General features: G+C 46.6%; 1 long non-coding RNA gene across 1 annotated transcript; it reads right to left on the reverse strand.

Annotated features, from left to right (window-relative positions):
* Nucleotides 1–1,665: 1,665 nt before the first annotated feature.
* LOC121134110 lies at nucleotides 1,666–6,838 on the reverse strand. Its single transcript, XR_005871130.1, has 2 exons — nucleotides 6,800–6,838; nucleotides 1,666–1,963 (listed from the first exon to the last, which is right to left on the reverse strand). It is a non-coding gene; the product is annotated as an uncharacterized LOC121134110 (long non-coding RNA).
* Nucleotides 6,839–12,286: the final 5,448 nt, after the last annotated feature.

Genomic DNA, 12,286 nt, shown 5'->3' on the forward strand with positions numbered 1-12,286 from the left:
GGAACAGAGGTACCACATTCAAGCTAGTCTGGACCACAGGCTTCATTCATGATCATTAGATGTGAGAACTTATTTTCCCATGTGAAATGAATGGTGCTGAAGAGATGGAGTTGCCTAGAAACAGATCATTTCACTTACTCGAATGAGTTATAAGAATGGGAGTTGCTACACTATTATCTTTGGGAGAGATTGGATTTCTACCTAGTACTGGGAATATGTCTCCCCAAGATATCTAACAGAGTCTGTTGTTTGATTAGGTCTGAACAGTCCTGGATCCTGCAGGCAGAATTCCCTCACACAGGTCTTAGTAGATCTTTCTGGAAGGTCAGTGAGCAAGAACCTAGTCAAACCAATAGGCACAAGGAGGGTCCTTGTATTTGGCCTGCTAATCACTGCAGACTCCTTAGCAATCACAGACTTGCTTTTAGCAAGACATACCATCTGGAAGTGTAGTTGAAGGACAGAATTCCAACCCCTGCACCAAACTTTCAAAGGCTAGAGGTGTTTCCCAAGGACAGTGGGCACATCAGTTCAGGTCTGTTGTCTTGTGCTTAGGCAAGCGACAGGAAAACACGCCTGAGCTCATACCCACACATTCCTGTCACCGAAAAGCTGGAGACAGTCATTTGAAGGAAGTCTTGTTTCTGCCAGAGCTCTAAGTTTTTGATATCCTGGATGGTCTAAAAGTTGGCCAAGGCTAGAACCGCAAGCCACTCAGCCCTCTTTGCCTTGACTCTGACGGGGTCCCCGGCAGTGCTCTCCCAGACTTAGAGATCCAAGATCCGGATATGACAGCTCCTCTACCCTTACTTCCAGCTACACCCGAGAGGCATTGCACACACAGAGCCCAGGACTGAGCATGGTCTGATGTGGGTGGACTTTTCTTTCCCACCAGCCAGTAAAATAACCACACAGAAACTTAGTATTAATTATAAATGCTCAGCCAATAGCTCAGGCTTGTTACTAGCTAATTCCTATAATTAAAATTAACCCATATTCCTCTGCCACGTGTCAGTGTCTTCTTTTTATGTTTTTATTTAAATTAGAAACACGCATGCTTCAAATGTCAATCCCAGCTCCCTCTCCCACCCCTCTTCCCTTGTCCCTCCACCAACCCCCCCCCCCAGCCCAATCCCCATATCATTCCCCAGGGAGGGTGAGGCCCTCCTTGGGGGGGGGGATCTCCAGAGTCTGTCATTTCATCCAGGGCAGGACCTAGGCCCTCACCCTGTGTCCAGGCTGAGAGAGCTTTGGGCTCCCAAAGTTCATTTGTATGCCATGGTAAACACTAGTCTACTACCCAAGACCCCAGAGATTGCAGAGGCCTCCTCACTGACACTACATTCATGGAGTCTGGATCAGTCCCCTGTTGGCCTCTTAGCCATCAGTCTGGTGTTCAAGAGCTCCCCTTGTCCAGTCAGATGTCTTTGTGGGTTTTACTAGCACGGTCTTGACCCCTTTGCTCATCACTCCTCCATCTCTGTCACTGGGCTCCAGGGGTCAGTTCAGTGTTTAGCTGTGAGTATCTGTCTCTGCTTCCATCAGTCAGTCAGTGTCTTCTTTTAACATGGCATGTTCATCTTGCGTCTCTCTGATTCTCCTTGAGACCCCTCAGACTCCACCCTTCTTCCCAGCATTCTCCCTGCTCCAAAAATCCTGCCTAGCTATCAGTCAATCAAATTTTTATTAAGAATGAGAGCAACACATTTTCACAGTATACAAAAGGAGTACACAGGAGTATGTCTTTCCCGAGCCAAAAGTGAAGATTCCATCAACGCCTCAGATGAAACTGGCTGGAATAAGGGAGGCCTTGGTCATGCCTAGCTTGGTCCAGTAAAGTAGATGGGGAGAAAGGTCATCACCCATCAATGATGTGTGGAGAACTGTTCATTCCACTTTGTCCATGTGATGGTCAATCTTGGCTGTCAACTTGACAGGATCCGGAATCTCCTGAGAGACCATGCTGTGGGATATTTGCACACTATGTGAAAATATATTTCTGGGATTGGGGTAATGAAAAGCTAAATGACCAATAGCTTGACAGAGGTTACGTGGGACTTCTGGAAACAGAGAGGACTCTGGGACAACTGAGGGCGTAGTGGCCAGCAAGGCTGAGAGGAAACAGGAGGTGCATGATGAAAAAAGTTACACCACATGATAGGATGTAGATTAGTATAAATGGGTTAATTTAAGTTATAAGAGATAGTTGAGATAAGCCTAAGCTAAAGGCCAAGCTTTCAAATTAATAAGAAGTCTCCATGTTATTATTTGGGGCTGGCAGTAGAAAAAAAAGTTTGTGTACAAGAACACATGTCTCTCTCTCTCTCTCTCTCTCTCTCTGTTTCTAGAAAGTACTAACTGAGAGGAGATGACCCTTCCTCAAAGGGGTGACATCTTGCAAAGGGTGGCTCAGCATGAAGGGACCTGAGAGGAAATCATTGCTCCTGCCTCCCCTCCCTGTCTTCCTTTTTGCTGGTGGGTTCATTATCCCTGCTGCTGCCCCTGGCTGCTGGTGTCGCCAGCCCTTGCTAGTAAGATAGTATAGTAGCACAGTAGATGAGGCAAAGGGACTCCAGCTCCCTCAGCCTTCTACACATGTACTGAAGACTCCCCAGGAATCTTCCAGACCTTCAATGCCAGACTGGGACGGCTGAAGTGCCCAGCTCCACAGACAGAGTAGCTACGGGGTCCTAGGCCTCCCTTAGCATGCAGACTGCCATTGTTGGACTACCCAATGTTGTGCCTCTGTGGAACCCTGCCTAGTACAGCCTACTTCTGAATATGCAAAATTCTCTTCGGTAAAAATGTCCTGGAGAGAGCCCAGCAAGATGGCTTAGTGCATAAGGAACTTTCCTAGCAATTCTGAGGACCTGAGTTTGATTCCCAGGACCCAAGTAAAGGAAGATGGAGAGAATGGACGCCAAAAAGTTGTCCTTTGGCATCTACACATGCACCACACATACATATTGATAAATAAAATTTTTTTAATTGTGGAATATAACAAATAACTTAGTGATGCTTGGGTTTATATTACTATACATTATTATGTCCTAAATTGAATGTGCCTTATATAAACATTTTGTGTTATATAGTAAACATATTGCTTACAATTCAATCTATATTATGAAAGGTTAAAAGCATATTAAAATACATACAAGCAATCTCTCTGTTTCATTGTCTTTGCCATGACTTGGAGACTAATCTCTCTGTTTCATAGTCAGTTTCTTAGGGCCCAGAGCCTGACTTGAGATGTAAAACAATTCTGGGGCTTATGCAAATGAATGCAAATGAGGAGTTTCAGAGAAGATTGTTTGCCCTATGAGGTATGTGGAAACTCCCTGTGAAGCCTGACACACAGGCTCCTCTGTTCCAGTATGTCTGCCCTGATCCAGTCACCCACCAGATCTTTCAGAAGGTGCACTCCAACCCTTGGAACTCTGTGGTCCATCTCAGGGAGTGCCTGATTGTCTTGGTAGGAGCAGAAAGTAGATCCTTTCCATTCTCAGAGTCCCTCACTCTGGTTCTCCAATGCTAAGTATCCTTACCCCCAGAACTTGCGAAGTTAGAGCCTCAACATCTGAGATCAGGCAGTAACTACCAAGGGAAGGGAAGGGAGCAGAGGAGCCTAGAGTCAGTGGGTCTATCTGAAGCATTTGAATTTATCTCTGAAAATAGAAGCACTACCTAAATTTGGCCTGGGGCTTACCAGTTTCCAGCCTCCGGCCTCAGACATTTGAAAATAATGTCCTGGGTCATTATAAAAAGTGGGTCAGAGAAGACGAACAGCCAGTGAATGCCTTGTAGAAAAGGGTCAGAGAGAGAGAGAGAGAGAGAGAGAGAGAGAGAGAGAGAGAGAGAGAGAGAGAGAGAAGGAAGGAGAGAGAGAAAGAAAGAAAGAAAGAAAGAAAGGAGAGAGAAAGAAAGGAAGTAAGGAAGCAGAGAGAGAAAGAAAGAAGGAAAGGAAGAAAGAAAGTGTAGAGAGAAGCCCTTTCCATGCCAGCCGCTTGGTTTTTCCCCACCAGTCGCCTGGGCTCTGCTGCGTTGTAGTCCCAAATAACACACAAGACGCTGTATTAATTATGAAGCTGTTGGCCTTGCTTGTTTCTTACTGGCTAGCTCTGACTTAAGTAATTACCCCATAACTGCCAATCTAAATATTTCTCTTACCGGAGGAAAGTTTCCGGGCTTCTTACCCCTATGGCGGTTACATCTTGACTTCCCTGTGTTTCTCCTACCCAGAGTCCTCCTGGACTCCTAGTCCCACCTATCTTGCTTCCCTATTGTCCAACAGTGCTTTATTGACACATACACAGGACTTCCCCATCAAGAAAGACTAAGTGTGTAGTTTCTGGTGGGCCCTGCCAAGGCATGCCACTAAGCAAACACGCCATGTGCAACAGAGTTAGTGTAAGAGGCTTATTGGGTAAGGGAAAGAGTAAAAGAGTGAAAGGCTGTGTCAGAGTGGGGATATGAGAGGAAGACAGACAGACAGGCAGGCAGACAGACAGACAGACAGACAGGCAGGCAGACAGGCAGACAGACAGGCAGACAGGCAGGCAGGCAGGCAGGCAGGAAACAACAAGAAGAAGAGGGGCAAGAGAGACAGATATAAGAGAGGAATGAAGAGGCAAGAGGCAAGCTGTGCCTGGCAGGCGCCTTTAAAGGGTGCACACGTCGCATAGCTGACAGTGGAAAAGTGCCTGGCGACAGGTGATGACGTAACTGAACTGCTTTGGTAGCAGGGGCAGGCTGCAGCTGCGGTGGAAACTAACAACTTCCAGACTGCATAAATGAGTCAGTGCGTCTTTGTTTCCAGCCAAATGACAAGGTCCTGCCACTCTTCCTGAGGATATTCCAGAATGGAGGCAAGGGGTTTGGTCTCTTTTTTTTACTTATGAAGACATGCCTGAGTAAATGAGGGTGTTAATTTTCTTCAGTCTGGTCTGAATTTGAGACAAATTGTCCTGCCTCAAAGGACAATTGACAGGGGCTTGAGTCTGTCACCTGGGGTGCTACTGAGAACACCCTTGGCCAAGCCATCTGCTTGCAATGTTCCATTGAGCGACGCTCCCAGTTCTGACACCCTTTAGCCAGACAGAAGAAACCAAGAGGTCCTGCTAACCACTGGGGTGTGACAGTGGCCTGCTCTCATTCCCTTTGAAAAACCTGTACTTGGGTCTCCCGTGTTTCCTGAGAACAGAGCTTTCGTGGAGAGCTTTCCTCTGCCAGCAAAGCTACTTTCATCAAGCTCTCTGCCACCGTGTCGGCATGATTAGGGTGCATTTAAAAAGTAATTAAAATGTTGTGTTGAACATCAGGACTTCTGCTGGGCCACCGAGGAGATGCCCTTTAATTAGATCCTTGGAAAGCCTCAGTCACTTCAGAGGCAGGCTGCAGTGACAGGAAACAGGGACCCAAGGGCAGGAGACAGCCACCTTCCCCTCGTCTTTGCCTATTCTCCTTGATGGAGAGGATTTCAACTAATCAAAGCCCATAGCACATTGCACATGTGTAGTGTTATTGGATTACATCCCATCCCATGATCCTACGTGAAACTCACCTCCCATACCTCAGACGGGGTCTGTATTTGAAGATAGGGACTTTTCATAGGTAACCAGGTGCAAAGCAGATCAAGGTGAGTCTTAATTTGATAAGATTGGTGTCTTAGTCACCGTTCTATTGCTGTGAAGAGAAACTGTGACCAAGGCAGTTCTTATCAAAGAAATCCTTTAACCGGGGGAATCGCTTACAGTTTGGGAGGGTGAGTCCATGCTCGTCATGGCAGGAAGAAGACAGGCAGGGCACTGGAGCAGTACCTAAGAGCTTTACATCCTGATCCATAGGCGTCAGGGGTGTGTGTGTGTGTGTGTGTGTGTGTGTGTGTGTGTGTGACAGAGAGAGAGAGAGAGAGAGAGAGAGAGAGAGAGAGAGAGAGAGAGAGTCAGGCATGGGGCTTTTGAAACTTTAAAGACCACCCTCAATGACACATGGCCTCCAACAAGACCACATTTCTGAATCCTTCTCAAACAGGTCCACTGACTGACTGGGGACCAAGCTTTCAAATATATGGGAACATTCTCATTCAGACCACTCCAACTGGAATCCTTACAAAAAAAAAAAAAGGTGGGGGGATCAGAACAGAAAGAAAGAAGAGAAGGTGGGCGGTGTGATGAGACCTAGGGAGGCAAGAGATCGTGATCCACAAGCCAAGAAGAGAGTCTGGGTGGCCCCTGCCTCACAACCCTCAGAGAGCACGCACATAGATCATATCCTGTTTTTTTCCTTTTTCCTTGAAATAAGGTAGGCTAGATGGGCATAGAGGAAAGGGGGCAGACTGCGTTGTGATGCAGATACAGGAAGACTGCACACACAGAGCTGCCCAGGAACAAGCATCAGAGCTGCCTGTATGACCGTTAACTAGCCTGTACTTCATTACTGCGGAACTCTCTTACTTATCACTTCCCTTGCAAACACCTCATATGCAAACAGAAATGGGGAGCAGAGCCGGGCGTTGGTGGCGCACGCCTTTAATCCCAGCACTCGGGAGGCAGAGGCAGGCGGATCTCTGTGAGTTCGAGGTCAGCCTGATCAACAAAGTGAGTTCCAGGACAGCCTCCAAAGCTACAGAGAAACTCTGTCTCAAAAGACCAAAAAAAAAAAAAAAAAAAAGAAATGGGGAGCAAACCCTACCCTGGGAAAAAAGTCTCAACCATTTCTAGAATCCCCCACCTTTTCCCTGCATGAATAATCACTACCCCTATTAAAGTTTTCCCATGAAACAAGCTATCTAAAACCTCACCAAGCGGATGGAGAGATGGCTCAGAGGTTAAGAGTGTTGACTGCTCTTCGAGAGGTCCTGAGTCCAATTCCTAGCAACCACATGACTCACAATCATCTATAATGAGATCTGGTGCCCTCTTCTGGCATTCAGGCCAACATTCTGACAGAACACTGTATATGTAATAAATAAACTCTCTCCCTTAGTTTTGCATGCAATATGGGGCCCAGGGCTGCTTGGCACACACCTGCCACCTGGCTGCACTACTGCCATGCCAAAACTCAGAAGAGACCAACCAGAAAGTAGGCCAGAAGTTTCAGTTTACCCCAAAGCAACATCTGACTACAGGAAAGACCACAGAGTGGGATCACCCAGCACCCCCAGGAATGGAGCAACCAGCATCCAAGGAGAAAGGGCCTAATGCTCAAAGGAAATAAATACCTAATGCTCCAGCCACTGCAGATAGGTTTACCAGATGTCCCTCAGCTCAGCACACACCCATCCCCTTTCACCAAGACACTCCTAGACAAGTGTCAGCCAATCAGGGGTCCTAAATCCTAGACATCTCTCACCCTAACCTTTGTTACCTCACCCCAGCTGAGCTCAAGGCTCTCTGATCATGCCAACGTGTTGGACATGTGGAGAGTCTGAGAGTTCGAACTTAAATAAAGGCTCTTTGCTTTTACATGTGGGATCTGGTCTCCTTGTTGGTTTAGGGGAGACCCCACAAACTGAGCATGACAGCTTATTATTTCTGGAGCACACTTTGCCTCTTTTTTTTTCTTTTTTCATTTTTTTATTAATAAATTCACCAACTTGGCTTCACTATGACTAGTCCTGAAATTCATTTCTGTGGAACAGGCAAGGATCTGACAGGTCCTTGAAGAAGAGAACTCCTTAGCCTCCCGGCAGAAGCAATGGAGTATCTCTCCTGCTGTGTCACAGACGTCTTGAGCCATCTACCCTGCAGTACTAGGGCTACCAATGCAATAGCAAACCAATGCAGGCAGCCACCCTACTTCCCGAGACTCAACCCCAAGTCTAAAATCCCAGGCACGGACGGATCACACTTCACCCGCTGTTGTCACGAGTGCACAGTGTCGGTAACACAGACAAGTATGTTTGTTTGTGTGCTTCTGCATTGTCAGAATTTACCGAACAACAGCGTAGGCGAGGGTGTAATAAAGAGACCACCAACACGGCCACTCCATGAGTTAGAGGGAGGGTGTTTGTTAGAGATAAGAGAGAGAGAACAGGCAGAGACATCTGGTAGAATCCAGAGCAAAGAGAAAAAGAAGCAGACTGGCCATGGCCAGGGCTGTCTCTCCGGAGAGAATGGTGGGGAGAGCAGAGAGTAGTGAGAACAGCAAGAGAGAGAATGGGGGGCAGGGAGGAAGGCTGACCTTTACAGAGGACTAGCTGTAACCCGGGAGCAGCTTCCGCGCGCACGCGCACACACACACACACACACACACACACACACAGGGAAGGAGTGGGAGTGGGGGAGGGAGAAGGGCCGGGAGGCTAGTGTGGACTTTGAAATGCCTAGCAGGACTCAGGAATAGGGACTGAAGGAGTCTGGAGCCTTTGATACGTGACCACGGGTACCATCAAGGGAGGTGGCCCTTACGGGCTGGCAGAAAACAGGTTCCTGAGGAATGCTGACAGCAAGCTTTTATCCAACACAGAAATCCTCCTGTAGTCCAGCTTGAGATGAGCCAAGACTGTCATTTTGTAAACATATGCACTGCCATTTGGAGTTTGAGACCTAACGAACAGTAAATTCGCAACTCAACGGCAGTCTCAATAGCAAAAATTTTCCAGACACTTTCTTTTCCTTGACAGTCCTGTCTAAGACACACAATTTAATTGTGATCTTAATTACTAATATTAACTCTCAAATCACCCATTACATGTCACATCGTAAATATATCTGTGCCTACCTATCTATGTATAAGCATCCATGTATTGAAGTATCTATCATCTATCTATGTATTGAAGTTTATTAATGTCTGTGTGTGTGTGTGTGTGTTACAGAATGACTACAAAGAGTTAGCAGTAAGGGAGTTGTAGGGAGTTTATTAAAGTCTCTGTGTGTGTGTGTGTGTGTGTGTGTTACAGAATGACTACAAAGAGTTAGCAGTAAGGGAGTTGTAGGGAGTTTATTAAAGTCTCTGTGTGTGTGTGTGTGTGTGTGTGTGTGTGTGTTACAGAATGACTACAAAGAGTTAGCAGTAAGGGAGTTGTAGGGAGTTTATTAAAGTCTCTGTGTGTGTGTGTGTGTGTGTGTGTGTGTGTGTTACAGAATGACTACAAAGAGTTAGCAGTAAGGGAGTTGTAGGGAGTTTATTAAAGTCTCTGTGTGTGTGTGTGTGTGTGTGTGTGTGTGTGTGTGTGTGTGTGTGTGTTACAGAATGACTACAAAGAGTTAGCAGTAAGGGAGTTGTAGGGGAGCCTGAGAAGCAAATACTTGGTTATTTTCCTGTCCCACTCTCAAATAACAACAGAGATTTGTTATTATTTGTGAATGCCTGGTCTTTAGCTTAGGCTTGCTCCACTAGCTCTTATAACTTAAGTTAAGCCATTTCTAGACTCGTGACTTTTACCTCTCCTCCTGCATGTCTTAGTGCCTCTGTGTCCAGCCAGGGACCCTGCCTTTCTTCGTCCCAGAGGTCTCTCTGTCCAGAAATCCCGCCTATACCTCCTACCTAGCTATTGGCCATTTATGGTTTTATTAAACCAAACACAGTGACATATCTGTGCACAGTGTAATGAAATGTCTCACAGTATCACTTGGGAGCTGATGGAGATGTCATCATCTCTGCATTGGAAAAGGAACAAACCCAGCCACAAGGCTGCAGGTCACAGATTTGAGAGTAAAATTACAGTTGAGCCCAGCTACGGATCTAAAAGCGCAGAACTGGGCCCAGACAAAGGGACAAGAGGAGAATGGATAGGCAAGCCCAGATGGATGAGCAGGAAGACAGGCAGATGGCGAGTCCCTGGAAATCTCATGCTGAAAGAAGGAAAGCCTAAGGAAGCCTGGGCCAGCCAGAGAGGAAACTTTCCTCCAAGAAAGTGATTCACAGCTTGAGAGACCACTTTACCTAGAGACAAAGATGGGACAGACTGAGAAGTTTCTACACCTGGATAAGCCTCTCCACTGATGCAGCAATCCAAATAAGACCAAATCAAACCAAATTAGAAAAAAACCCACATTTAATGGATACAGCGCTCCTGAGTGGCCTTCCAGCCCCCCAGAGAGGAGACAGGAAAGGGATATAAAAAAAAAACCATGAATCTGTTTTCTGGGGGACAGTTTAAATACCCTGTGGGAATAGTCTTGAGCATCTCTGGGGAAGGGATCATCATTTGGCAAGCTTTCTGGGATGCAGCAGGGTTTGGAGAGATAGGGGAGGGGGCTCGGGTGGAATTTCCACCATAACATCCCAGACTCTTTGGGTATATGGATGCCAGGGGCTGGTGTGAAGCTTCCACCACAACAAGAACCACACCTGACCAGGGCTTCTAGACATGCCTAATCCTGACCTTCTACTTCAGGTGCAATCTCCAGTTAGAACACTGAAGATGGACTTGCTGAGTTGCTGGGTCTCTTTGTCTCTCTTCCCAATGTGATCACACTGAATAAATACTGCTTCTCTGGTTTTCAGTGTTAATTTGGCTTTTCTTAATTGACTTTAAGGATAGGTGGCTCATTGGGGCACAGGCAGCCTCCCTAAGTTTGGTACCATGTTTATCAGAGAATTTTAAGATTTCTTTTTGAGGGTTCATAGTCTCATTAATTTAGAAATTGACTCAAAAGGAAACTCAAAGACAATGCTATTTGAGTTTGTAAGAAAAACAACAGAGCCGGGCGTTGGTGGCATACGCCTTTAATCCCAGCACTCGGGAGACAGAGGCAGGTGGATCTCTGTGAGTTCAAGACCACCCTGTTCCCCAGAGCAAGTTCCAGGACAGGCTCCAAAGCAATACAGAGAAACCCTGTCTCAAAAAAACAAAACAACAACAACAACAAAAATAAAAGCAGAGAGGGGTTAACAGAAATCTCCCCAACCACTAGGAGGAGGAAGATAGAAAGAAGAAATGAAGTTGTCACTCTTTGTGTTAGAGTCCAAAAACGCAGGCAGGTTCAGTAATAGATTCAGCAAATAGTCACATGGTGGAAGGTAGGGGTGAAGGAACCAGACCCTCATCCAGCCCCTGCTTTAGCAGCCATGACAGACTGCAGAAAAGACACAGCAAGATGTAGGCCTCTGACTCATCAAAACGTGCTGAGCTTTTGACCTTGCCCGACCTTCTAGTCATTAGGAGGTCAGATACTCTCTATGTGACAAGGAACCAATCAGAAGTTAGCTGGCAGGCTCTGGATATGCTTTGCGGTAACAGTGGAGTGCAGAGTATAGCAACTGCCCTGGGAGAGCCTCTGAGCATAGCAACCATTCCTGACCAATCAACTTAGGACAGGTCGCCCAAGCCCGGAAGTGCACCAACCCTAAGACTGTTGCAGACCCCCAGACACTCCCCTTGCTCTACCCCAATAAATTCCCTGCCCTCTGTCCTCCCTCCACCCCCCTGTGTCAGATGGACAGAGGACCCGAGTTAATACAGTTAACTGGTTAATTAATTAAAGACTTTTTGCTTTTGCATTGGATTGGGTCTCTTGGTGGTTTTGGGGTTCAGAATTGGGCATAACAGGGGAAGCTTCACAAAACAAGTGAGAAGTTCCAGAGCACTTGAATGGAAAAAAGGTAGGAAGGAAAGAAGGACGGAAGGAAAGAAGGAAGGAAGGAAGGAAGAGACAAAGAAAGAAGGGAACAAAGAAGCAAAGAAAAGGACAGGTCCTAGGTATGATGGAGAAAGTTTATTGTAGATAGATGGGAGAGCATAGAGGCAGGGACATCTGGGAGAGTCCAGAGTGGACATGACCCTGAGTCATGTGAGGAGATTGGAGGAATGGGGGGTGGGGGATGACAATGTACAGCAGCCAGAAGACCCCACGAGTTTAGATGAAAAGAGCCCAGGTAACCAAAATGGTTGATTGTATAGGGAAGAGCAGCTGGGGGAAGGGCAACTGATGGGGGCAGTCCTGTGTATATGTCAATAAAGCACTGTTGGCCAATAGGGAAGCAAGATAGGTGGGACTAGGAGTCCAGGAGGACTCTGGGTAGGAGAAACACAGGGAGTCAAGATGTAACTGCCATAGGGATAAGAAGCCTGGACATTTCTCTGGTAAGAGAAATACTTAGATTAACAATTATGGGATAAATACTTAAGTCAGAGGTAGCCAGTAAGAAACAAGCAAGGCCAACAGCTTAATAATTAATATAGCCTCCTGTGTGTTTATTTGGGACTCATGTAGCTCTGGTACCAGGCTGGCGGGAAGGCTTCTCTTTACAGGCAACCCAGTCCCTGGGCAGGAGAAGTTTAGGGTAGGGGGTATCATATGCCAGACAGGAGGGCCCTGTAAGGGGTAGGAACTGAGGGATG

This window comes from Mesocricetus auratus, unplaced genomic scaffold (genome assembly GCF_017639785.1).
Source record: "Mesocricetus auratus isolate SY011 unplaced genomic scaffold, BCM_Maur_2.0 Super-Scaffold_100026, whole genome shotgun sequence".
Lineage (NCBI taxonomy): Eukaryota > Metazoa > Chordata > Mammalia > Rodentia > Cricetidae > Mesocricetus > Mesocricetus auratus.